Consider the following 25,489-nt stretch of genomic DNA (forward strand, 5'->3'; position numbering starts at 1 on the left):
AAAAGATATTGAAAATTGCATATTGTGGCTACCACTCTAAGATTAATGTTCTAATGGACCATTTGGTTCGCTGATAATATTCTCATAAAATAATATTCTCGAGAGTGTGATGTTTTCTTAATATGAACATTTTTATTTAATACGTGTTGTAAGATTTATAAGAATAAGAAAATAACAAAGTAAATTTATAACTTCAATTTAATACGGACAGTTGAAGCTTAAAAATCAAAATAAATGTCGTAGTCAAAATCAAACAGATCCTGCATTGGGATTTGGGAGCTGGGATTCACTGGAGAAAGAGAGAGAGAGAGTTTTCACATTTCCGCTGCAAGCGCAGGATGTGCTCAAAGCCCCTCCCATTATATCACGGAATGTGTTCGACGAAAAGTCTCTGAGAAGCAAAACAAGCCGAGTACATTCAGAGAGAGAGAGAGAGAGAGAGAGATGTGGAGGCGTGTCATATTTCTTTCTACATTGATTTCATCATCAAAATCACCTGTTCTAGCCGAGGTATTGATACGCTCTCATGAATCCCTGAGTTGTTGTTGCATTGTTTTGAGATTCGGCTTGGGATTGTGTCTGATTCAGGTTTTGTTTCTGAGCAAATTTGCTTATCGCTGTATGATTATATAAATTCAACTATGTTTTAGCTTTTTTTGATATATCACTCTGGTTAAGCTCTCAGGATTCAGATCAGTGGCGACATTTTCAAGGTTGTTTTCCTAGATTAAAATGTGGTTAAGAAAAACCTCTCACAGTTTCTGTTTGGTCCGCATGAAAAGTCAGAAAACGCAAAGCAAATGAAATCAATGTCTACTTAATATTGACGTGTGCGACGGTTGACAGGTATCTCGGTTCATTGATGGATTGACGAACCAAGGGTTAGAATTTTAATAGTATTTCATCACGCTACATTTTCCTAACAACTAAAGAAGTTACAAAATCTAATTACCAAGAAAAAGGAAGTTATGACATCTAAGAATGACAAACGTGTTAGAAACTTAGAACAATGGATGGTTGATTAAATGAAGCGAGGCAATTTAAAAAAAAAAAAAAAAAATCATTTTTGGTTGCTGCAACGTTAAATCACTTCATCATAAAAATAATGCACGCAATGGGCTTCAAAGATCATTGAGAACTGAGAAGAATGAAAAAATTGAGAACTGAAAGGGTCATCCAATATTTTCTATGTGACCCTTAAACATTAAGAATCCTATTTGAGCTTGTGGAGGGGATGCTTTGCATCCTTAATTGTAACTTTTGGATTCCTGTTAAAAGAAATTGTGTAAAATGGGAAAAGGATAACTCCACAGTACTTAGTTCAAGTATTTTATGTGGATAGTGTTTTAGATTCTGTGATTTGTGTTTGTGTCATCCTGCAGGTGCGAACTAGGAGTCATGGTCATATATATATTAGGCCCAACCTGTTTCTAATTGTTCATATATTTCACTAATAGTATCGTTTAATATCATTCTTATTCTTGCTTAAATTTTAGCATTTCTTTTAACCACCCCCACCGGAGTGCATGCGCATGCGCATGCACATGCGCATGCGGCAACTTTTAACTTTGTTTTTCTGCTATTTGATGCAGGCAACACATGGATTGAAGTTTTGGAAATCATACACAAAAGAAATACTGACTCAGGTATATAATATACGCTGTTGCCATCATAGTCACCATCTTCTTCCTCCGTATGTTCATCTTCTTCTTCAAGTTTGGTGATTAAGATCTCTTCCTATACTTGTGCTTATATGGCATTTAGTTATATTGGGGTTCTGAATATTTGCTTGGTTAGTTGATTAAGTTTGAATTAATGAAATTTCTGAATGTTAGTTCGCAATATGCAAATAAATGTTAAAAATAAAAGTTTCTTAATCTTGCACACATTTGCAAGTGTACCTAGTTAGCTTAACACTGTCAACAATGACATTATGGTTAGTTCTGTATCAGCTCAATACAACTACGTCCCATATACTTGGGTCTGCAGCACGGATCTTCCAGTGTAATGTCATGAAAGCATTAGTTATCATGCCCTGTCTAACGGTTTGGAGTTTGGACTGACATTTCGTTTGGCATTCCACTTCTCCTAAAGTATGTCAACCACGATCATGTTTATTGATACTCATAGCAGCTTTACCCCCTCTTTGGTTTGTGCATGTAGTAACCCGACCCAAAAAAAAAAAAAAAAAAAGATATTTTGGAGAAGATATGTTGAGATATTTATATATAAATATCTTGGAGGAGATATTTATTTAGATTACTTAAGGGCTAAGTAAAGATTTATTCTATAAATTCTCTTATCCTCTCTCATTCTCTCATTCTCTCTCTCTCTCTCTCTCTCTCTCTCTCTCTTTCTCTCTCTCTCACAAGGATTTATTCTATAAATTCTCTTATTCTCTTTCATTCTCTCTCTCTCTCTCTCTCTCATTTTCTCTCTCTCTCTCTCTAAGATCCTTCGCCGTTCGTCATCCGTTTCCAAAAACGGAGGGTACTGCGTGGATCAGAAGAGAAAACTCTACACTTTTAGTGGATCGGATCGTCGTTTCGGAGAGTTTCGGGTTTTCCCAAGAATCGAGGTAGGAATCTGATCCTAATTTTGATTGGATATTTGGATAGCAGTAGAAAACATAGTAAGGTTATGTTCTGTGGTTTTAGGTTTTCGGGATCTTGAGTTGTCGTTTTGGACCGTTTTCGTACGAAGTTTCATTTTGAATATAAGGTAAGGGGAATTTGATTACAACAGTTATTTTGGAAAACTAAACCGCTAAAAAGCTAGTTTACGTTATTATGTATGATTTAACTGCTTATTTGTGAAATTCTACCGAGTAGAAATGCCGGTTTGACGATTTTACGATTTTGGTAAAAACGAGGATTTCGACGTATGATCTCCAAATTTTACAAACATCTTTATTTGTGTTTATACTATAGTAGGAGAGACTCGATTCCTTTATTTATTTAGTTAAACTATGTATATTGAATTTCTATCATTTAGCGGGTTTTTGTATTAAACTTGTGTGATATATGTTGAAATGGAAATGAATGTATTTTCTATACTACTGATATAGAATATGGGAATGAAATTCTAATTTGTTATACTGACAATGTGATAAACAGAGGCTGGTGATAAACCGAGCCGCATCAGTAAACAAAGAGGGGTAAACCAGGTGGAAAGACGCCGGTTTGAACCCGCTGGAATTATTTCTATACTATTGATATAGATTATGGGAAACAAAATCTTATCATATTTGTATAAATTGAATTTATGATACACGGAACCACAGCTTGAGAGTCCCGGGAGGGTTGAAAAATACTTTCTTTGCAGAGTTGAAATAAACTACTGTTATATGATACGGCACGATATCGTAGCTAGATGTACACGTGCAACCACACGTACTAAACGATGTGGGTACCAAGATGGTCGGCTAGCAGGGTGAAACCATTGGCTGATATTGGGCCAATGGAGGCAGTCGGATCGTATGTAGGTACTCGGCAGTGTCTGCACGAACAGGGCATTGGACGAGTACCAGTGCACAACCCGAGCCACGGGGTAAAACTGGTTATAGGGATATTTTGCTGTTGGTCATCTGATAAATCATTAAATAGTCGAAAGACAGATGTGGGAATTTTGTAATATGAATAATGATATACCTGATGCATTACTGTATTGAAAATATTTGATTTATATTCCAGATGTTGAATGAAAATATGCATGTATGCAGTCACACACTGTTGTAACTCCTTCTTCCTTACTGAGAGGTGTCTCACCCTATCTTACAACCTTTGTTTTCAGGTCCATCCGTGCGTCGGTCCTAGTAGATAAAAGGACTAGGGAGTTTATTTTGGTTAGCTTACGTAAGCATCTAAATTTTTGTACTAAACTTGATGAAAGTCCTTTTTGGAGGGTTGTAATATGACGATTACTCTAAGTCCGAATGTATGTAAATTATGGATGTATTAGTGAACTCTGGTATAAGGCTAGTAGTAATCCCAATGGATGTTTATGTTTTTTCGCGACATTTACATCATGATTATGTATGTTCTACACCTGTATGTCCCTGTTTAGGGAGGGTTGTTTCCATATCTTGAACAGGTATAGGTATTTGATGTATGTGAATGACACCTGAGTCCGTGTAAAGGGCCGGGTCGTTACAGTGCAGCTTACCTGTTTGTTAGGATAGTGTATCCAAAACTTGGAAATAAGAAAATGTTTGTATCAGGTTGACACGCATTGTAGGGGTCCTTTGCTAAATTCCATACTCATGAATTCCTGAACATTTTGTTCTGCATGTATCATATTACATGATTCATCAATTCCATTAATGTACGTCAATGTAATATGCTAGTTTGGCCTCAGCGTGGAGCAATGCTATATTGGCATTTCATTTTTGCACACATTGAACTAGAAAAGGTGCATATGATATCTTCTGAATTATTTGACTTGTTTTTGTAAGATGTTAGATGAATTATGTGTATCTTGTTCTTTCCATATTTGGATGTAGGCAAAAGGTGGAATCTCCCCTAAAGAGAAAACCCCATTCATTACTTTCGTCTTAGGTAATACATTTTGGTTATTGCAAGTGAATGAATTAACATTTTGTGTTTGTATTTTCTCTCTGCTAGTCAATAGTCAAAACCATGTCAATTATCTCTGTTTAAAATTTTATTTTTCCCATGGTAGCATTTTTTGCAAATTTTTGTTTATGATCTTACATTGTTTTTGGGAACTTGGAGTTTGGATAAATCCAACATCCCAAACACAAATTTAGGGAATTTATCTATGCTAGTTTCACTTGAATGGCCTACAGTCCTACAATCTTCTGACATAAGGTGCAGATAGTGCCATAAAGCTTGTTAAGGGTACACTAGGCATGACCAATGTTGTTTGGAGCTGCATTTACATTGGTATTGCTTGTAAAATTACTTATTTTGTGAAAAATACTGATGCTTGCGCCAATTTATTCAATTTATCTTGTTCCATGATTTTAGGTGGCCCTGGTAGTGGCAAAGGCACACAATGTGCAAAGATTGTTGAAAAATTTGGATTCACACACCTCAGTGCTGGAGATCTATTGTAGAAGGAAATATCATCTGATAGTGAAAATGGGTATGTTGGAAAGTTTCAAATCTATTTAGTTAACTTTCTTATTTTTCTAAGAGAATCTCGACTGTAAATGTGTGAATATCCCAGAATATTTAGTTTCCTTAGAAGTTAGCATCTTGGGTTCTATTCTTCTACTGTGCATTTATTTATACAGACCTGTACCTATGTTACGATTAATGAGAATTATTTCTACAAGAAGCTATCTCATTCTAGATGGTATCAGAGCTAGGTCTGGCTTTTGGCCTTGTGTAAACCCTAGTTTCCCTTGGCGGCTCCAATCTGACCCTAATCTCTATAGGGTTTTCTTCCTTGTTCAACTCTACCCTAATCTCTTCTGTTGCTGTAGCCATGGCTGAAACTTCAAACAAAGCTAAACCCGAAACCAAACCTGAAACTAAACCTACCCATTCTAAACCTTACTTTGTCCAAATTACCAATATATGATTGAATGAGGCCAACTTCCTGTGGTGGTCACAATCTGTCAGGATGTATATTCGTGGAAGAGGGTAAATAGGGCACTTGATTAGTGAAGCTAAGGAGCCCGAGAAGACAGACCCATCTTATGCTATATGGGATGCTGCCAATAATCTTGCTCCTCATGCTGCTGGTAACACAAATTTGGCTATTGCCAATAATTTTGCACAGCGGCCTTACTCTAATCGAAGGAGGTTGAAAGGTAAGCCTCGAGTGTGGTGTGACTATTGCAATAAGCCACGCCACACTCGAGAAAATTGTTGGAAACTCCATGGAAAGCCAGCAAACTGGAAGAACAACAAATCTGGACCCTCTGGCAGCAATCATGCAGTCCCTAAAGCCAATGAAGCTAATTTCCTAAGTGCTGAGCAGGTGGATCATTTTCTTCGACTGCTGAAATCTACTTTCGCCTCTGGTCGTCCTACTGGTTCATTGGTCCAAACAGGTGTTAACTCTAGTGCGTACCCTTGTTGCTTAAATCTTGCACTCTGGATTATTTATTCTGAGGCATCTGATCACATGACCAGTACCTTACATCTGTCCTCCACGTCCCTAAACCTGCTTGTAACCTGCTGTCTGTTAGTAAACTCTCATGGGATTCTAATTGTTGTGTCATTTTCTTTGATTCCTATTGTGAATTTCAGAACCAACTCTCGGGGAAGATGATTGGCAATGCTAGGATGATTGATGGACTCTACTACTTCGATGAGACTTTATTCAACAATAAACAAGCTCAGGGTTTGAGTAGTAATACTAGTTTTGTTTCTATACGTGAACAAATAATGCTTTGGCATCTTAGACTAGGACATCCTAGTTTTCTCTATTTAAGACTTTTGTTTCCTAGCTTATTTAAAAAACTAGATTGCAATTCTCTTCATTGTGACGTTTGCCACATATCCAAAAGTCACGGAAGCACCTATCAATCAAAAGTTTATCATTCTTCCAGACCTTTTTATTTAATTCATAGTGATGTTTGGGGTCCCTCAGAAATCACTACTACTTCTGATAAGAAATGGTTTGTTACGTTTATTGATGATCATACACGTTTGTGTTGAGTGTACTTATTGAGTGACAAATCTGAGGTTGAAATTTTTTAAAGATTTTTATAATATGGTTGAAACCCGGTTCCAAACGAAAATCAGTATCTTTAGAACCGATAATGGTACTGAATATTTTAACAAATGTTTAGCAACATTTCTTTCAACAAAGGATATTCAACATAAATCTACTTCTCGTGACACCCCACAACAAAATGGCATTATTGAGAGAAAAAACCGCCATTTGTTAGAGGTTGCACGGGCCCTAATGTTTTCAATGCAAGTTCCTAAATATCTATGGGGTGATGCTATTTTAACTGCATGTTATCTCATTAATAGGATGCTTACTTGAGTGCTAAAATATATCACTCTCTTAGATTGCCTAAAAAAACTGTTTCCTACATGTTGGATAACATCAGACCTACCACTAAAAGTGTTTGGCTGCACTATATTTGTTCGTATACCTACCAATCTTCAATCCAAGCTTGATCCTAGGGCAAAAAAATGTGTTTTTCTTGGATATGCTCCTAATAAAAAAGGGTACAAATGTTTTAACCGTCAGACCAGGAAAATTCATATCAGTATGAATGTTGTTTTTATTGAAAACCAACCCTTTTTTGGCCATGACTATCTTCAAGGGAAGAAAAAGGAAACTGAAGATGAGTTCTGGCAAACCTCAAGCCTCTTTCAAATGTTTTCCTTGACATTGACATCCATTCTTTAAAGGGTCAAGAAACCGATACTTTAACCGGCGAAAATAATGGAAATCCTAGTCTACCTATACAAGGCATACTTGATTCACAAATAGGGGGAGAATACTATCAAATATTCCCTCATCTGAGCTTCGTGTTTATACTAGAAGAAGAAATCATCAGAATAATAGAGCTCTTTCTTCAAATCCAGAGCAAGGTCAATCATCATCCCCCACACAAGTTGGTCCTCCTTCACATACTCCAGGTACTTTTTCTTCTCCAGATCCTTGTTTTGATAGTTCTTTTGATCTTGACTTGCCCATTGCCCTTAAGAAAGGAGTTAGAAACCTGTACCACACATCCTATTTCCAACCATCTATCCTATTTTCTCTTCGATTCTTATAAGGCCTTTACTTCAAATGTTGCTCATCTGTTTATTCCAAGAATCATTCAGGAAGCACTAGATCACCTGGAATGGAGATTGGCTGTTCAAGAAGAGATGAATGCACTAATTGCTAACGACACTTGGGAAATTGGTGACCTACTGGAGAGGAAGAAGACTGTTGGCCGCAAATGGGTATTTACAGTAAAATTCAAGGCTGATGGGAGTATAGAAAGTTACAAAGAAAGACTTGTGGTGAAGGGGTTCACTTAAACATATGGAATTGACTACCAGGAAACATTTGCTCTTGTAGCCAAGATGAACTCAATCCGTGTGTTGCTCTCTCTAGCAGCTCACTCTAGCTGGCCCTTATATCAAGTAGATGTAAAGAATGCCTTCTTAAATGGAGACTTAGAGGAGGAAGTCTTTATGGATCTACCGCTAGGATTTGAAGGGAAAAGTGGCAAAGGCAAGGTGTGCATATTGAGGAAATCATTGTATGGTCTCAAACAATCTCCTATAGCTTGGTTTGAACGCTTTGGGAAGGTAATAAAGAGTCATGGCTACAACCAAGGTCAAGCCGATCATACTATGTTCTATAGACACACAAGTGAAGGTAAAATGGCTATCCTTATTGTTTATGTAGTGATGATAGCAATGAGTTAGAGAGGTTAAAGAAGATCCTTGCTCAGGAATTTGAGATCAAAGACTTAGGCAACTTGAAGTATTTTCTTGGTATAGAATTTGCAAGGTCAAAGAAAGGAACTTTTGTTTCCCAATACAAGTATGTGCTTGATCTACTTGGAGAAATAGGTCTGCTAGGGTGTAAAGTAGCAGAAACACCTATATAGCCAAACATAAAACTCCAACCAGCTAAGGCTGAAGAAGTGATCAACAGAGAGCAATACCAAAGATTGGTAGGGAAACTCCTTTATCTCTCTCATACTTGTCCTGACATAGCCTTTGCAACAAGCGTGTTATGTCAATTTATGCACTCACTAGGACCTGAGCATTTTGATGCTGTGTACAGGATTCTAAGGCACTTAAAAGGGACTCCAGGTAAAGGATTCTAAGGTACCTAAAAGGGACTCCAGGTAAAGGTTTATTATTTGGAGGACATGGGAATTTACAGGTTGAAGTATACATTGATGCAGATTGGGCTGGAAGTATCACTAATAGAAGGTCAAGTTCTGGTTATTGCACTGTTGTTGGAAGAAACCTAGTAACATGGCGCAGCAAGAAACAAAATGTGGTGGCAAGGAGTAGTGCAGAGGCAGAATTTAGGACTATTGCTCTTGGAATTTGTGAAGCACTATGGATCAAAGGGTTGCTGGAAGAATTAAATGTTACTAATTCACTACCAATGAAACTGTATTGTGACAATAAAGCTGCAATAACTATCGCTCACAATCCAGTTCTTCATGATAGAACTAAACATGTGGAGGTAGACAAGCATTTTATCAAGGAGAAAATAGATGAGGGAGTAATCTGTCTGCCATATATCTCGACAACTGAGTAAGTAGCAGACATACTGACAAAGGGACTGCTGAACAAACAGTTTGAAAACTTCATTAGCAAGCTGGCCATGGGAGATATCTTCAAGCCAGCTTGAGGGGGAGTGTTGGAAAGTTTCAAATCTGTTTTGTCAACTTTCCTATTTTTCTAAGAGAATCTCGACTGTAAATGTGTGAATATCCTAGAATATTTAGTTTCCTTAGAAGTTAGCATCTTTGGTTCTTTCCTTCCATTCTTCTGCTGTACATCTATTTATACAGACTTGTACCTATGTTACGATTGATGAGAATTATTTCCACAAGAAGCTATCTCATTCCAGAGGGTAATGAACTAATTATGCTATATTTTCTCAATTGAGATACTTAGCATGCTGCTTGATAGTGTGGGGCTTTTTGATGATGGTAAAAGTTTTATTCTAGGGCCATGATTCTTGGAATAATTAAGGAAGGAAAAATTGTTCCTTTGAAAGTGACTGTGAAACTGATCCAGAACGCAATGGAGTCGAGTGAAAATTTTAAATTCTTAATTGATGGTTTCCCACAAAGTGAGGAGAACCACATGGCATTTGAACAAATTGTGAGTTCCTCTCTCCTCACTACAATGTTGGTGAAAATTATGTTTGTCACTCTATTCATTATGTTTTCAAATGTATTTGAAGGAGCAACATTGCTCTATCAATTTTGAAATCACTAAAATCTTCCTGATTCTTTCTAGCAGAGTAGAGATGATATACTTAAATTGAAGGAAAATGGATGTAGTGAATAAAATTTGAAGAATCTCTATAGGATGATGCATGTTATTCACAGCTGCAAGACTCCTTTATTCAACCAAACTATCTGCTACCGAAAGCTGTTCTTTACTGTGGGTGTGAATCATGACTATTAGTTGGATCTGGATGCAGATTGGAGTGGAACCAAACATCGTGCTTTTCTTTGATTGCCCTGAAGAGGAGATGGTGAAACGAGTGCTTAGCCATACCAGGTTCCACGAATTTAATATATTTCGGAAGCTTGCTCTTTTCTTTCCTTCTTTTCACTAAATGTGTTATTATGATTCAGGGACGAGTTGATGATAACATTGATACAGTTAAGAAGCACCTTAAAGTATTTACAGCACTAAATCTTCCTGTTATAAACCACTACGCAGAGAAAGGGAAACTGTACAGAGTATTCATTCAGTACTCAACCTTTGAAAGTTATTCTTACCAATAAGGAAGGTACAGTACAGTTTTAATTCTTTCCCTCGGTTAACAATTCATTGTTAAAATTAATTTCACATTAAAATTATTTGTGATTGATCCTCTGCTGCTCCTTGTGTTTGTTTTGGAATGTCATTGCTCAGTACATTGTGAGATTGAATAATTTTTTTTGTGCCTTTATTTTCATTGGCTTTATTTGTTTATTTATTTTTTCATGTATTCATTTTTTTTTTCAATCTTGCTTTTTTATTTCATTCTAAACTTGGCTATACAAAGAGTTACATTTTAAGGACTTACATGCTGACTGTGCTAATGTAACCTTTGCACACAGATAAATGCGGTAGGAACAGTACATGAAATATTTGAACAAGTTCGTCCAGTGTTTGCTGCATACAAGGTATGACTTCTGTTTGCTTTATTGCTGATAATTTCATTTTAATTCTTTTGCCGTTACCCAAAAAAGTAGTTTCTTGTCACAAAAAAACAGCAACAAGGGCAACAACTTTGATAAAGGAAACATTCCTTCCCATTTATCAACATAAGTGAGATTTATTACTTTTATTCTTAAAAAATTTCAAATAAACATTCCAAACAACTGGGCAAATTCTTAAATGGGACAATATAATAAATATGCCAAAGGCACAACCCTACATTTGTTAAAACTCTTTCTCAAATAAGTCAAATATCTTTAAACTCTCTCAAATTTCTGTACAGACTAATTTTCTTGATCCAGGCGGACCAGGCCTCTCTCTCTCTCTCTGACACACACACACACACACACACCATAAAACTTTGAGATTCCAAAAATTTAAAATTTAAAGAGCAGAAATAGTCTCCTTGGATAGTTGCTTTCCTTAAAAATTGTGGTTCAAGCTAAACTTTTTCTCAAATAAACTATTGAATTTGTTGCGCAAACATCGAGTGTGGCCTGTTGCAAGTAACTAGAATAATGACACATATATGGAAAGGGTATATATATCTTAGTAATCTCTGTTTGTTACCTATTCGGCTGCATTTATCTTTTCATTGTGTGTGACATGTCCTATAGGGCTACATTGACATGTTTCTTAGTGGATTTATCTTTTGATATGATCCAGATTTCTTAGTAAATCTATTATATGATTTCTCATATAATCTTGAAAGGCAAAGATCAAAATCTGAGTAGTAAGACTATTATAAGTGGATAGCTTTACAGCTTTTATATGCATTGTTGAGCAAATTCCTTAAACCCCTTATTCTTTTGGGAACTCGTTGATTTTTGAACATGGATTAGAGTTTTTGGTTCCAGGTGGCCCTGGATTCAATTCTTGTGATCTGTGTTTGTTCCCCCATTATGGTTGTTATAGTGCTTACTTCTCTGTGCACTTTGTTTTATTTGTATTTGTGCACTGTTCATCTTTAGGTTGTTCAACTTTCTGCGTGTGAGATTTAATTGCAAATGAAGGGGACTGTTGGATAGTTTGACATATATTGTTGGCCCAATTCCTAATAATTTATGCTTTTTGGATAACTAGGGTAGTTATCTAAAAATTTGCATATTCACATGGGCTGCCCTAAAAAAATGGGGATTTGATAATTACCATGTGAGATATGCATGGTAAATTAATGGGAATTGTGGAAAAGTACTAGAAGGTTGCTAATCAGATGATCCAAGATCACGTGACTATTTTTTAGCATTGACAACTTAATAAGCAAACCAATTCAGGGAGGTTTTTGCTGCATGCTAGATTTCTACCTGTTATAGTGCTTAAGAGACATTTTTTGTTATAGTAAAAGAAGAAATTTGTTTAGACTAGAAAATCAATATAAGAAAGAGGATGAAATGAGTAAAAAGATTTCCATGTTCAATGCATATTGGTTAGACATTCCTTATTTCCTTTAAAATACCAGCAGCAGCACCCAAGTGAAGCTGGGGTACTATCCTATGCAGTGCCCCAAGGTGAAGCTGGGAGAACTAGCATACGAACAAGAGATTAGAAGGGACTAGGCCTTGGCGCAGATGGTTCATTGCCTCAAATCCACCCCCTCCCTGTCGTGGGAAGGCCAGGTGTCATGTTCCCAACACTTCTTACCTTGTGAAGGGCCATGCGGCACAAGTTATTGTAGACTAGCTTAACTAGTTAAAGAATACTGCGATTTCACCTCATGAACAAATACACAACCATCAAACGCAAATGAAGTGGAAGCAGAAAGCAAACATGAAAGCAAATGAGAGTCACACGAAACTATAAAGGAATGCAATTTATTATTCACACCTCCATAGGCAACACGTGCTTGTGAGGGAGGCAACTAGGCTAAACACTTTTATAATAGTTAGTTAGTTTTATAATAACTGATGAATGCTCATCCTCCCCTTTAAAGAGCTTTCTACAATGTTCGGGCTCCAGCACTAGGAAACATAAAACTGACATAGGAGTCATACTCCTGTTTTTGACTAAGGCATTATCCTACTTGAAGAATGAAACCTACACAATTATTTACTTGATGATTACCCATCCCATGAACACAAGACAAGTGGTCACATACAAACATAATGCCCTGAATAAGCTTGACTCATGAAACCTTGGTTCAATTCCCTTGGAGTTTGTTTGGAAGAGGGAGGGGTAATCCGCCTCTATTGGGGCCATTGTAAGCCATTGTGTATTGAAATGAAGGGAGACGGGAAGTCATGTCTTCCCATAGAACTTCTAGCTTTTTGTCCAAACCAAGTAGACGAGACGATCACACCAAAAAAGAAAAAGTACAAAATGCCCAGAGAGCCTTCCCTGCCTATGCAGTAAGTACTAAGTACCTCCAAGCCTCAATGATTTTTTTTTTTTTTTTTGTTCAAATAGGAAAAAGTTCTCCAAGGATAAATGATGCACCCAATTTTCCTCTTATTTGTGTTTTGAGTCGGAAGGCATTTCTGCCCAGTAATCAATATGAACTCTGTTCCAACTAACTGTCATGGATTGCAGTGCAGTTTTTTTTTTCAAAGATCACCGGAACCTTATGTATTTTACCTCTGGGATGCTGTCAAAACTGGTTCATAGATCATTAATTCATTTAATTGGGGCAATTGTAAAAGGATCCTAGCTCACTCTTGCAATTTTTGTTTTTCGTCATTGCACATTTTTGTGCGTTACTTTTTTATTTAAAACTATACTAGTAAGAAAAATACGTGTATTGTGTTACAGTCCCAGCCTTGGGCCTTACTGACTCAAAAGGCTGCAGCCTACTTCATCCTTGTATAGCAAAGATTTCCTAGTACACATCTGATATGAGATCCTGACAAGATCCCTCATTAGAGTGGGTTACAACTTTGTGCTAGACTTACCCACATGCCACCACCCCCATGGTGGTTTTGACACCAAATCTAACAGTCTCAACCAAACTCCGGCAATATATTATTTGCTTTGACCTACTAAGCCTAAAGGTGCCTCGTAAGGTTGAAGCCCATTCTGTCCTTGTGTGATCAAGGTCTCCATAGTGCATGCCGATTGTGGATTGTGACACATTGCATGTGAATAAATGAACAAATTAATAATATGTACTACTTTTAATGAATGCTTGCAACTTGTGTGTAAATTAGTAAACTAAAAGTTCAAACACACACACACACACATACACGTATATTTGAGTTTATTGATATTGTTGCTAAAATAGTCATGACTTCTATATTCTATCCTAAGTAAACAATTCAAAACTTATCACAATCCGACATAATAAACCCAGTAATCAACCCAAATAAGTGGTTCAAGTACACCACAACCCAAAAAAAGGCGTCTCAACTAAGCCTACTCCCCAAAGACTAAGTACCTCTTTAAGTAGCATATCCCTCATTCCTGTACTTGTATCGTGACCAGAAACACACCAAGTTCTAGGTAAATATGGTGTCTCTGTTCTTTAAGGTTCAATCTACCTGCAGCAGATTTGGATATCATGCTCATGCTACTATTGATAAGTGTCAAATCAAAATTTAAATTGTGAATCATAGCCCAATTTTAGGAATCTAGAATCAAATTGGATTTTAATATTTGTCACAAATTTCCAAAATCGGTTCCAACTGACATTCATATACTAATATACAACAAAATAGGCAAATGCATTTAAATTTTGACCATTTACAATCAACAGATAACCTATTAATATACATTTAAATTTTTGCAATAAAAAAAAATTATATTTCATGTGTGTCCTTCCCCTAAACAATTAAAAGTAAGGGAAGGCATGAAGAAAAATTAACTAAAAATGACCTTTATGTTGTTTAAGGGAAGGAATTGAGAAAAGATAATGAAAAATTTAACTATTGGTTTTAATCAACAATAATATATATATTTCATGCATATCATTTTTCTAATTAAAAAGAAAAAGAAAAATAATTAACTTAAACAAAATGGAGAAATAATTGAGCAAAGTACTAAAAATGACTAACCTCTGATTGCAGCAACACAATGAAATGTAAGTTCCACCACCTTAGCCGAAGTGTCCTGCCCTTCTTCTCAGTGGTAGAATGTTTTACTCCTCAGAGCGAAAAATGATTTTGTGAAGACTACATAAGACCTAAATTTTTCTTTTATCCACATTTTCAGCACAAAAAAGACGTAGACAAGGAATGGAAGGTAATCATGTAAAATAAAAAACCAATAAAAAAAATATAACAAGCTAGGTCTTATATGACATGATAGATTTAGAATTATGTGAATTTTGATGGATTCAGTATGATTTGTTCGATTCAAGGGGTGAGTCGATAGATTCAGCAACAATTTGGATGTTTTTTTTTTTTGATTCTCTAGTAAGACTTGACTTGATTTGGCGTGGAATTGATATAAATTGTATGAAACTAATTGTGATTAAGATTCTAGAACTGTGCTACTGCCCGATCAATAACCATCTTACATGTCCTATTCCCACATCTGTTGAAAGTGTGAAAATAATCAGCTTGCTCAGTTGTGAAGATAACACGGTTATCATCCTTGTCAAAATTATCAACAAGCTCACCCTCGTCTCTTTAGTACTCAACAACCTCTGCAACTTGATCCTCACAGTTGATCATACCATTAGTCTTATTCTCCAAAGTGAAGGCTCATTGGGGATGACTAGCTATGTGACCTCTAGCGTGACAACAATGGCACTGCACAGATGAGCTATTAGCTTGAGGAATACTAGGCTCATTAGAAAAGGTAACATAATGGGCTGTCTCCCAGTATTCTCTTTAGAGGTAGTAGGCTGAGGAATGATAGACGATTGAGGAAAAGGATATGGATTGATGTGACTCACTCGCCTGAGATGATGACCTACTAGGGATCTTGAAGTACTTTTCAATGGCAATAGCTTTTTGATAAGCTGCCTCTCTCCTAGCAGCCTTTTTAAGACCATTCATGAATGTGGTGAACGTGTGATGTGTGACCTTAACAATACCACTCCTTAGTAACAGCTGCTCAAATTGCCCAACATAACTTGCTACAGTGGTGTCTTGTCGATGGTTCAAGGGGTCATTAAGCAGTTGGTTCTTATAGGAAGGATGGAAGTAATTTTTTTCACTGTTGCCTCATAACTTCCTTTTTGTATTGGGAGGTTCATCTAACCGCTTGAGGGTTTGTTGAATAGTTCGCTGGTACTTCTTGGCAGGTTCTACAATTTTCATCTTGCCAAACTGAACTTCATCCTCACTTCAAATTCAGTACCACTCAAAATAATTCTCCATTATTCACCCAAGTTAAGAAGGAATTTGGATCTAATTTCCCATCATAGGTATGCTCATCTACCTTGACCCTCATAGCGATATTTCCATAGTCCTCTTGGTCATGCCTTGGGGAATGTCGTGTATGCCTAGGGTTAGCTTGGTACCCTATGTTGTCAAACTCATGCTGAAGTGGCCTGCTAGGTTGTCTTGGGGTTTGAGTAATCTTGTTGGGTGCTATAAGAGCTCCTGGAGTGGGAAGAATGCCTTGAACTGACCCTACTGAATATGGGGACTCATTTGGGGCCTAACTGATTGTTCTAGGCTATCTACTGTAGGGCATTTACCAAACAACTACATGACTTGTGGAAATTATTTGGTGAGATGCTCAAATTTTTGGATTATCTAAATGGCGCCTAACAGGATAGACAAAGATTGTGTGTCAATTAATGCAAATTCGGAGGGGATGGTTTTAGTGATTTTGTTGGTGGCCATGGATAATGCAGTATGGTACAACAATGCCGAGGAAGACTAAACTTAACTACAAGTGATATGAATCCTAAAATGATTACAATGCTCACATTAAGCTATTGGACATAATGCACATGAATTGGCATGCTCCAACACTGTATGACAACAAGGCCATGGATATAAACAAGGATTCAAGCAATGAATGAACCACAGGAACATATATGAAAAAGGGCAAATTATTTATTTATTTATTTATTTTTAAATGGTAGCAAGAAACTGGAATTATGCAAATTACTAAATTTCCTATCATGTAAAGATTAATCAAGATAAATGAGAGAATTTTGGTTACCTCACCAAAGACTCTAAGCAAAGTTGCAATGAGTCTGAAGCTTTCAGCAGTCATGCAATTTCTCAAAACATGTAACATGCACTATCATTTTAATTCCTCAATTCAGCTTCAAAATATTGGGCAAAAAAAAAAAAAAAATGCAGCTGGGATCAATTTCTTGTGAACCTGGAGGTTACCAAAGGTTTTGATTCTGTACCATGTGCCCCGCCGGTGTGTGGGCTGCCAGTGATGGTCTTTGATTACAGTTATGGTGGCAGTGTGTTAAGAAAAGCCATGAAAGTTTAGGGTTTTGAAAGGGGGCTAGCTGGGAATATTTGGCTGGTGTGTTGGGTTTCACTGGTGGTCAGACGGCGATGAAATTTACAGGTGGGCCTTTCAGTGGTTTCTATTTTCAATGGTGACTGATGTCGTGAAAATCTTCCAGAAAGGGCTGTTGGAAAACTGAGTGGCATGACTTCAATTTCTGGGGAAGTTGAAGGTGAACATTGCTTCATTTCTGGGGCTTTTCATGTGATTTTTGAGCTTTGAATGCTTCATAGGACTTGTAGTCATGCACAAGTCCGATCCCAATCACTAACCAAGTATTTTATACCTACAACTAACCAAAAATGAAAATTGGAAACTGAACTGAAGTTGGGTTTCAAAATGATCACTGTCCTATACAACACAAACCCCAAGTATCTATACCTACAACTAACCAAAACAGAGAACAGAATAATTACATAAAAACCCCAACAATCATAACAGGGAACTACACAACACAACAAAAGTCTCATACAATCATATTTTCCTAATTCTATGCCTAAAAGATGTATGCTGAATAAGCAGCCTAAAGGAAGTAGCTGGTCCCTTGTCAAATGCCTCTTGGACTCTGTATGAAAACATGTGACCATTAACTGTTGTTATATTGGTATAGAAATAATTCCCCACACGACACTGAAAGACCTTGTTTAATTGAGTCTCCATGCAGCATTTATATAGAAAATCTTTTCATGATCTCTTGCTCCTTTTGTGCAATCAAAGTAGGGACTCCAGGCTGGAAATATATGGGACTCTTCTGATTGCTAAGTTTTATATGCTATATCAAATTTTGGGCTCTTTAATTTTTAAACCCATTTTTTTTAAATTTATATTTTGTTGTTCTCCTCTGCTGTAGACTTGGAGTCTTGCTTTTGCCTATGCTCCATTCAACGGATTGCCATGGCTTTAATAACAGTAATAGATAGCGTATGTAATGTCAATAATTGTTGTGGAAAGTGGGAGTAGTAGATGTAACAGGAAGTGGGCATAAGACACTGAATTTTTTTTAAGGCATACATAACCTTATCTGTATTGGAATATTTGCATGTTTTAAGCCTTAAGCCTTCTTAAAAAATATTTTTAATGTATTTTAAATCTTATAATTTCTTTCAAGCATTGTTTAGTAAAGATTTACATTGATTTTAAAATGCTATGGACAAAAAACTATATATGATAAATAGACTAATGTAGCAAAATACATAAGCTTGTATGATATACTCCATTAATCTACTAAGTATAGAAAACATAAAATAAATGGGTTCCACTATTTTATTAGCTAAACACAAACATAAATTGATCACTAGAAAAATTATTAAGTAGAAAAAAACAATAACTAGAAAAGAAAAGAATGTTGAAGAAACAATACAGAAAGAAATGATAAGTTATTAATATTATCAAAGGGCAAAAGACACTAAACTACCCTTAGGTTTGACAAAAAGACAATAACCTTTGAGGTTTCAAAAATTTTAGGAATCTCTCCTGAGGTTTCAAAAATCTCAAGGATCTCCCCTGAAGTTTGTCAAAAAGATGCAAACCTCCTCTTGTATTTTGCAAAAGGAGAAATTTTTTGAGGGGAGGTTTATGTCTTTTTGGCAAACCTCAGGGGAGGTTTGTGGTATTTTTGCAACCTCAAGGGAGGTTTGTGTCATTTTTGACAAACCTCAGGGGAGGTCCTTGAGATTTTTGAAATCTTAGGGGGGGTCTCTGTCTTTTTGCCAAACTTTAGGGGAGGTGAGCGTCTTTTGCCCATTATCAAAATATCTAACTTTTTAAAAACAGAAAATTGTTCATATTTGTATCTATAATGAATGCGTCTCTTATGAATATTGAAAAAAATTAAATAATTCTGTATTATTATCATCCTCATTATAATCTTCGCCCCCTCTTGTGACTTGTTCTCATCATGGTAATTTGGGATTGATTTGCCTAAGAAAAGATTGAGAGAATGGGGATCAAAATAGGAAAAAAAAATTATTGAAACAAAGTCATGGCAGCTGTAGTGGCTGTTGCGTAGTAGTACAATCACTAGTGACCACTGCAACTGATACTTCTATTCCTATTGCTATAATGATATGTAGGAGTATCGAGACCCTAAACCATTACTTAACTCAACAAAGCCTTTCCAACTATTTGGGGTTGACTGCATGGATCCTGCATCCTTAATATGCTTTAGGACAATCTCATGTGCTGATGATGTGCATTAAATTTCTCCTTTAGGAATTGTATTTGGTATATACAGACATACACCTATTTTTGAATAGCAAAAAGTAGCTTATGACACGTAAGTGAGCGTGCGTGTTTTATCCCAAGCCCAAATGGTCTATTGACTCTATTCCGTTGGATAGTGGCTGGGTTATATAACACAACAGTTCCATTCTTTTGCTGCTGAAATAGTCTTTTAATCCAAAGTCCAAATGGGCTTGACAGCATTCAAATAGTAACAGAATGTTTTATTTATTTATTTGTTGGTAGGTAAATTATATCACAAGTCCACTGAAGTTTCACTAAATTTATCTTCACTCAAATTTATTGTGACAATTTGATCCTTGAAGTTTCATATTCATAATAGTTCAATTTCCTGTTCAAGAAACTCATGTAAGCTAAATTGAAACTCTGAACTTTTGAGTAAATCACAAATCAACCCTGGACCTCATGGTGTAAATTACCTTTTGTTGGTGGAAGAGCTGGACATTTGTTAACAAATTACGACTACAATCACTATATAGACTTTATTTTGCTGCAGGTGATTCAGTGAAGAGGAAATTAAATATACTGAAGGAGAGGGCAAAGCAAAGGGAGACCCTGGTTTTGGTTTAGAGTCCCCTGTCCCCCTGCCTTGATCCTGCAGAAACGGGTAGGTTTATAGCTTTTTAATTTTGTGGAGTACGGGAATCCAATAATGCAGGCAACTTTGGCGGCTTAAAGGGTAATATATTCCTTCTAATTTTCTCTGACTTCTTTACTTTACACGTTTTATGTATATATATATAGCTTTAAGCTGTAATAAAAGTAGTGTTCTGCTTCAGGTCAGGTGCTTTGTTCAACCTTTTTATTTTTATTTTAAATTTTCCTGTGATCAGAAATTGCTATATAGTGCGGTTGCAACCTTTTATATATATATATATATGTATGTATGTATGTATGTATGTATGTATGTATTGTTAAGAACTCAATGAAACAGAATAGAAAAGAAACTGAAAGAATCTGATTGATCAGATTTGAAACAGAGAATGTATATACTGAAAATGAAGAACAGAGAATTCAACTCTCCAAAGTGTATCAAATACAGAGAAGTCTTGTAATCTATAAACTACTTAGAAGACCATAACAATGTAACTGAAAATAACTATAACAGCTAATCAGTTAAGTCTTCATTTGAGTCTTCTTTGCCTCCTTTTTCTGCCTTGAGCTTTTCTTCCTTGGATTTTAATTCCATGTTGTCAATGTGAGATGCTATACTCCGACGCTTCCCCCCCCCCCCCCCTACACAAAAGATAAGCATGTATATTAATAATGTTCATCTTGCGCAAATTATGATGGAAAGGCAGTGAACTGAGGGGTTTTGTAAAGATATCTGCAAGTTGTAATCTTGAGGGAATATAAAAAATCTTTATTACATGTTGCTGCAGTTTTTCCCTAACAAGATGACAATCAATTTGAATGTGTTTATTTCTCTCATGTTGTATTAGGTTGGTTGCAATAGACAAAGCTAATTTGCTGTCAGTGTATGGCAATGATGGTTGAGGATGAGCAACATTAAGATCTTGAAGAGCAAAGAGTAACCACTGCACCTCACATGTTGTGGCTACAAGAGCTCTATATTCTGCTTCTGCAGATGATCTGCTAACTGTGCCCCGCTTCTTTGATTTCCAAGAGATTAATGAGTCTCCTAGAAAAATGGCTTAACCAGTAACGCTTCTCTTGATGTTTAAAAAAACCTGCCCAATCACTATCTGAAAAGGTTTTCAACTTTAAATCTGAAGATGAAGAGAAAAATAATCCTTGGCCTAGTGTTGCTTTTAAGTATCAAAGCACACGAATGACAGTTTGATGATAAGATATTACTGGTTTAACAAGAAACTGACTAAGAACCTGAACAGAATAGGCTAGATCAGGTCTTGTAATTGTCAAATATAATAGTCTGCTAATTAATCTCCTGTAACCTAAGATATCTTCATAGAGATTGGGATCAATTGCAATAAGTTTAAGATTTGATTCCATTGGGAATGTAGCTGGCTTGGAACCTATGATACCTGTATCTTGGAGTATGTCGAAAGCATACTTTCTTTGGCAAAGAGAAATTCCAGACTTTGATCTGGCTACCTCCAATCCCAAGAAGTACTTCAGCTGTCCCAAGTCCTTGATTGTAAATTTATCATGTAGAAATAACTTGAATTGCTGAATTTCACTTAGACTATCACTAGCTAGAAGAACATCATCTACATATACGAGTAAAACTATGAAAAAATTATTAGTTTTCTTAATGAAAAGTGAGCAATCAGATTGTCCTTGAGTAAAACCATAATCAAGAAGAGCTTGAGAAAGTTTTGCAAACCATTGCCGAGAGGCTTGCTTCAAGCTATAGATGCTCTTTAGTAGTTTACAAACTAAATTGGGCTGTTGGACATCTAAACCAAGAGACACTTCCATGTAAACTTCTTCATGTAAATCACCATGTAAAAAAGCATTATTTACATCTAATTGATGAATATGCCAACTCCTAATAGCAGCAATAACTAACAATAATCGAATTGAAGTAATTTTTGCTACTGGAGAAAAAGTATCAAAGAAGTCTAATCCTTCTTGTTGAGTGTAGCCTTTGGCTACTAGCCTTGCTTTATGTCTTTCTATAGTTCCATTAGCCTTGTATTTCATTCGAAAGACCCATTTACAACCAATGATTTGTTTATTTTGAGGGAGAGTAACAAGTTCCAAAGTTTTGTTCAACTCTAAAGCATTGAGTTCATTTCTCATTGCAACTTGCCATTCATGTAATTTTGCTGCTTGTTTGTATGTTTTTGGTTCTTTGGTGATGGAGATTGAAGCTAAAAAAGCCTCATGAGATGCTAAAAGTCTATTGACAGAAATAAAAGATGAAATAGGATAGAGAGTACTTGTGTTAGAGGGGCAATCAATGGAAGCAGATGAGTTGTTTACATACAGAAACAATGAGACATTACCACAATAATAATCCTGCAAAAATTTTGGTGGGTGTTTAATTTTGGATGATTTTTTGATGCATGAACCAGGGGGAATAGAAACTGCTGATTCGTAATGATCTTTGTCAATGTGAGGAGTCTAATACAAGAGAAGTTAATGAGGTATTATTGTATGAACTAGAGGGAATAGAAGCTGCTGATTTAGATTGATCTCTGTTAATGTGAGATGAGTCTAATGCAGGAGAAGTTAATGAGGTATTATTTGGAACAGAAGGGATAGGATTAGAAGAATCATGTTGGAATTCTGAAGGAGGAAACAAAAAATTTGATATGTCAGAATTAAGTGGAAAATTTTTGAAAGGAAAGGTGGTTTCATGAAACACAACATTTCTGGAAATGATGATTTTATTTGTGGTTAAGTGCATGAGTTTATAACCTTTGACATTAGAAGAATATCCTAAAAATAGACATTTAGTTGCTCTTGGATCAAACTTTTTTCTATGATTAGCAATTGTAGATGCAAAGCAACCAAAAACCTTTAAATGCGAAAGATTTGGGGTTTTTGTGAAATAGCATTTCAAAAGGTGTTTTGTTTTGGAGAAGAGGAGTTGGAATTCTATTTATTATGTGTGCTGTAGTCAATATACAATCACTCCAAAAAATCAAAGGTAAGTTTGCCTGAAACATCAATGTTTTAGATGTGTTTAATAAGTGTTGATGTTTACTTTCAACAACTCCATTTTGTTGTGAAGTTTCTACAGAACTTCGTTGATGTAAAATGCTATATGCTCCATAAAAGTCTGTGAGTATAAATTCTGAACCATTGTCTGCTCTTATGGTTTTGATAGGAGTATTAAACTAGGTTAAAACCATTTTACAGAAATCTGGCAGCAAAGATGAAACCTTAGATTTGTTTTTGAGTAAATAAACCCAAGTACATCTTGTGAATAATCTACAATGGTTAAAAAAAATTTAAAACCAGAATATAAGATAGTAGCAAATGGACCCTATATATCACAATGAATCAAATCAAACTTTCTATTAAAAGTATGCTGAGATACATGAAAAGAGAGTTTCTTTTGCTTTGCTGGTGGACAAATTTCACAGATATTTATACAATCAAATGCAATTGAATTGTCTATCTGTCGAAGGAAAGGTATTCTAGAATTCGAAATATGGCCTAATCTGTAGTGCCAAAGGTTTGATAGATTTTTAGTGATAGTTGATGCAAAGGATGGTGTAGAATGCAAAGAATGGGTTGACAAAGATTGCTGGTAGGAATTTGCTTTCGATGAAACTTGAGAAAGGTGATAAAGTCCTTGTTTCTCAAAGGCAATCCCAATCATCTTATTCATTGATTGGTCATGTATAAGACAATAAGAACCAAAAAAGGATATACAAAGATTCGAATCTTTGGTTAGTTTAGGAATATACAATAGATTGAATGGAAAGCTTGGAACACATAAGACATTATTTAAAAATATTGTGCTAGAAAGATTTATAGTTCCAGTATATAATGTTGGAACAATTTGTCCATTAGGGAGATTAATGGAAATTGAAACTGATTTAGGAGTGGAATAATAGAGTCGAAGTGAACAAATCATATGATTTGTTGCACCAGTATCTAAGATCCAAAAAAATTCAGAATTGAATTTGGTAGAGGCATAATTACAGTGATTGAAAGGATTACTAGAAAAATGAGGGGTAGTGACTAGATTTATTGATGTTGTGGATAAACTAGTGGACTGAGTAGATGAATTTGAATTGGCAAGAGCTAAGAGCTTATTGAAATCTTCAGCAGTTAAACTAATCCTTTGGTTCTTATTACTACTTTGATTGGAGACTTCTTCAGTTGTAATGGCAGCATGTGCAGAGGGAGTATTTCTTTTTCCCTTAGTTCCAGTCTAGCCAGGAGGATAACCATGCAATTGAAAGCATTTATCAATTGTATGACCATTGTAGCCACAATGAGTACAATGTAATAAAGATTTTTTCGACTTGTCTTTAGAAAACTTGGAATGAGTATTCTGAGTAGACTGAGTGTATGGCTTGGCTAACAAAGCATGTGTTTCAGTACCTGAAAAATTAGTTAGTTGTCTCTGACTTTCTTCTTGAAGCAATAAAGAAAATACCTTGGCCATGCTGGGCAATGGAACAACAAGAAACAATTGACTTCTTATTGAAGCAAAAAAATAATTCAAGCTTACCTTTATATACAAAAAGGTTCCAAAATCCTTATTACAAACCAACGTACTATACTTATACAAAAACCAATTCAAACTACACTCACCACATACAAAAAACTATACTACCATCTCAGCCCCTCTAGCCTGCTAGGAACGTTTCCCTGAATTTCCTGAAAGATAGTTTGTAAAGTAGGGGTGAGACACAACTCAGTAAGAGAAAAACTAAGTTAATGTCAGTGTGTGGCTAACATGCATTTAGTGTACAGAAAATAATCAGTTCACTAAGTAGATAAACACATTTATGAAATCATTCTTATTTTACATTCACACACACTATTAGCTGATGATAGAGAAGATTACCCGTTCATGCAAGTAGCTTCCCTCTACTCTAATACCATTACTGCTATTAGGGCACTCACTTGTCTCAGTAAGTCCTCGAAGTTATCTTATTAATTATTTGTATTCACATAAATTAACAGATATGCATATAAGACAGTTCTTGTGACAAACACGTCATTTACTTCTCCCATGGCACGGGTTGTGTGACCCGAAGGTTGGACTAAGCCTGGGTGATCAACCCAACAAAGTAAAAAAAAAAAATAACATCCTCTGCAAGCACGTCTGTAGGCATCCACAACAAAGCTGTAAGTCCGACGCCCTTACTTCAACTTCACGCAGGCAGTCGGTTGGTACCCCTTACACTTTTATCCAGAACAGTGTGGGTGCACATAATCTAACTAGCAACGGTACCATGCTCACAATACACTGGTCCACAGGGTTTTTAAAGCATATCATGCAATTTAGATAATATAAATCATCATTTAAAATATCAATTTATATATATTTTCTATTATTCCATAAACCTGGCTCTCGACCCCAAATTCAACCCGACTCACAACCGTTTAAATAAAACCCCAGCCCTCAGTCGTCAAATAATAATCCTGACCTTTGGCGAATCAAA

The 25,489-nt window shown here is 35.9% G+C and overlaps 1 pseudogene; it reads left to right on the forward strand.

Annotated features, from left to right (window-relative positions):
* The first annotated feature begins 270 nt into the window (after positions 1 to 270).
* Positions 271 to 20,274, forward strand: LOC131146937 (UMP-CMP kinase-like; annotated as a pseudogene).
* Positions 20,275 to 25,489: the final 5,215 nt, after the last annotated feature.

This window comes from Malania oleifera, chromosome 13 (assembly GCF_029873635.1).
Source record: "Malania oleifera isolate guangnan ecotype guangnan chromosome 13, ASM2987363v1, whole genome shotgun sequence".
Lineage (NCBI taxonomy): Eukaryota > Viridiplantae > Streptophyta > Magnoliopsida > Santalales > Ximeniaceae > Malania > Malania oleifera.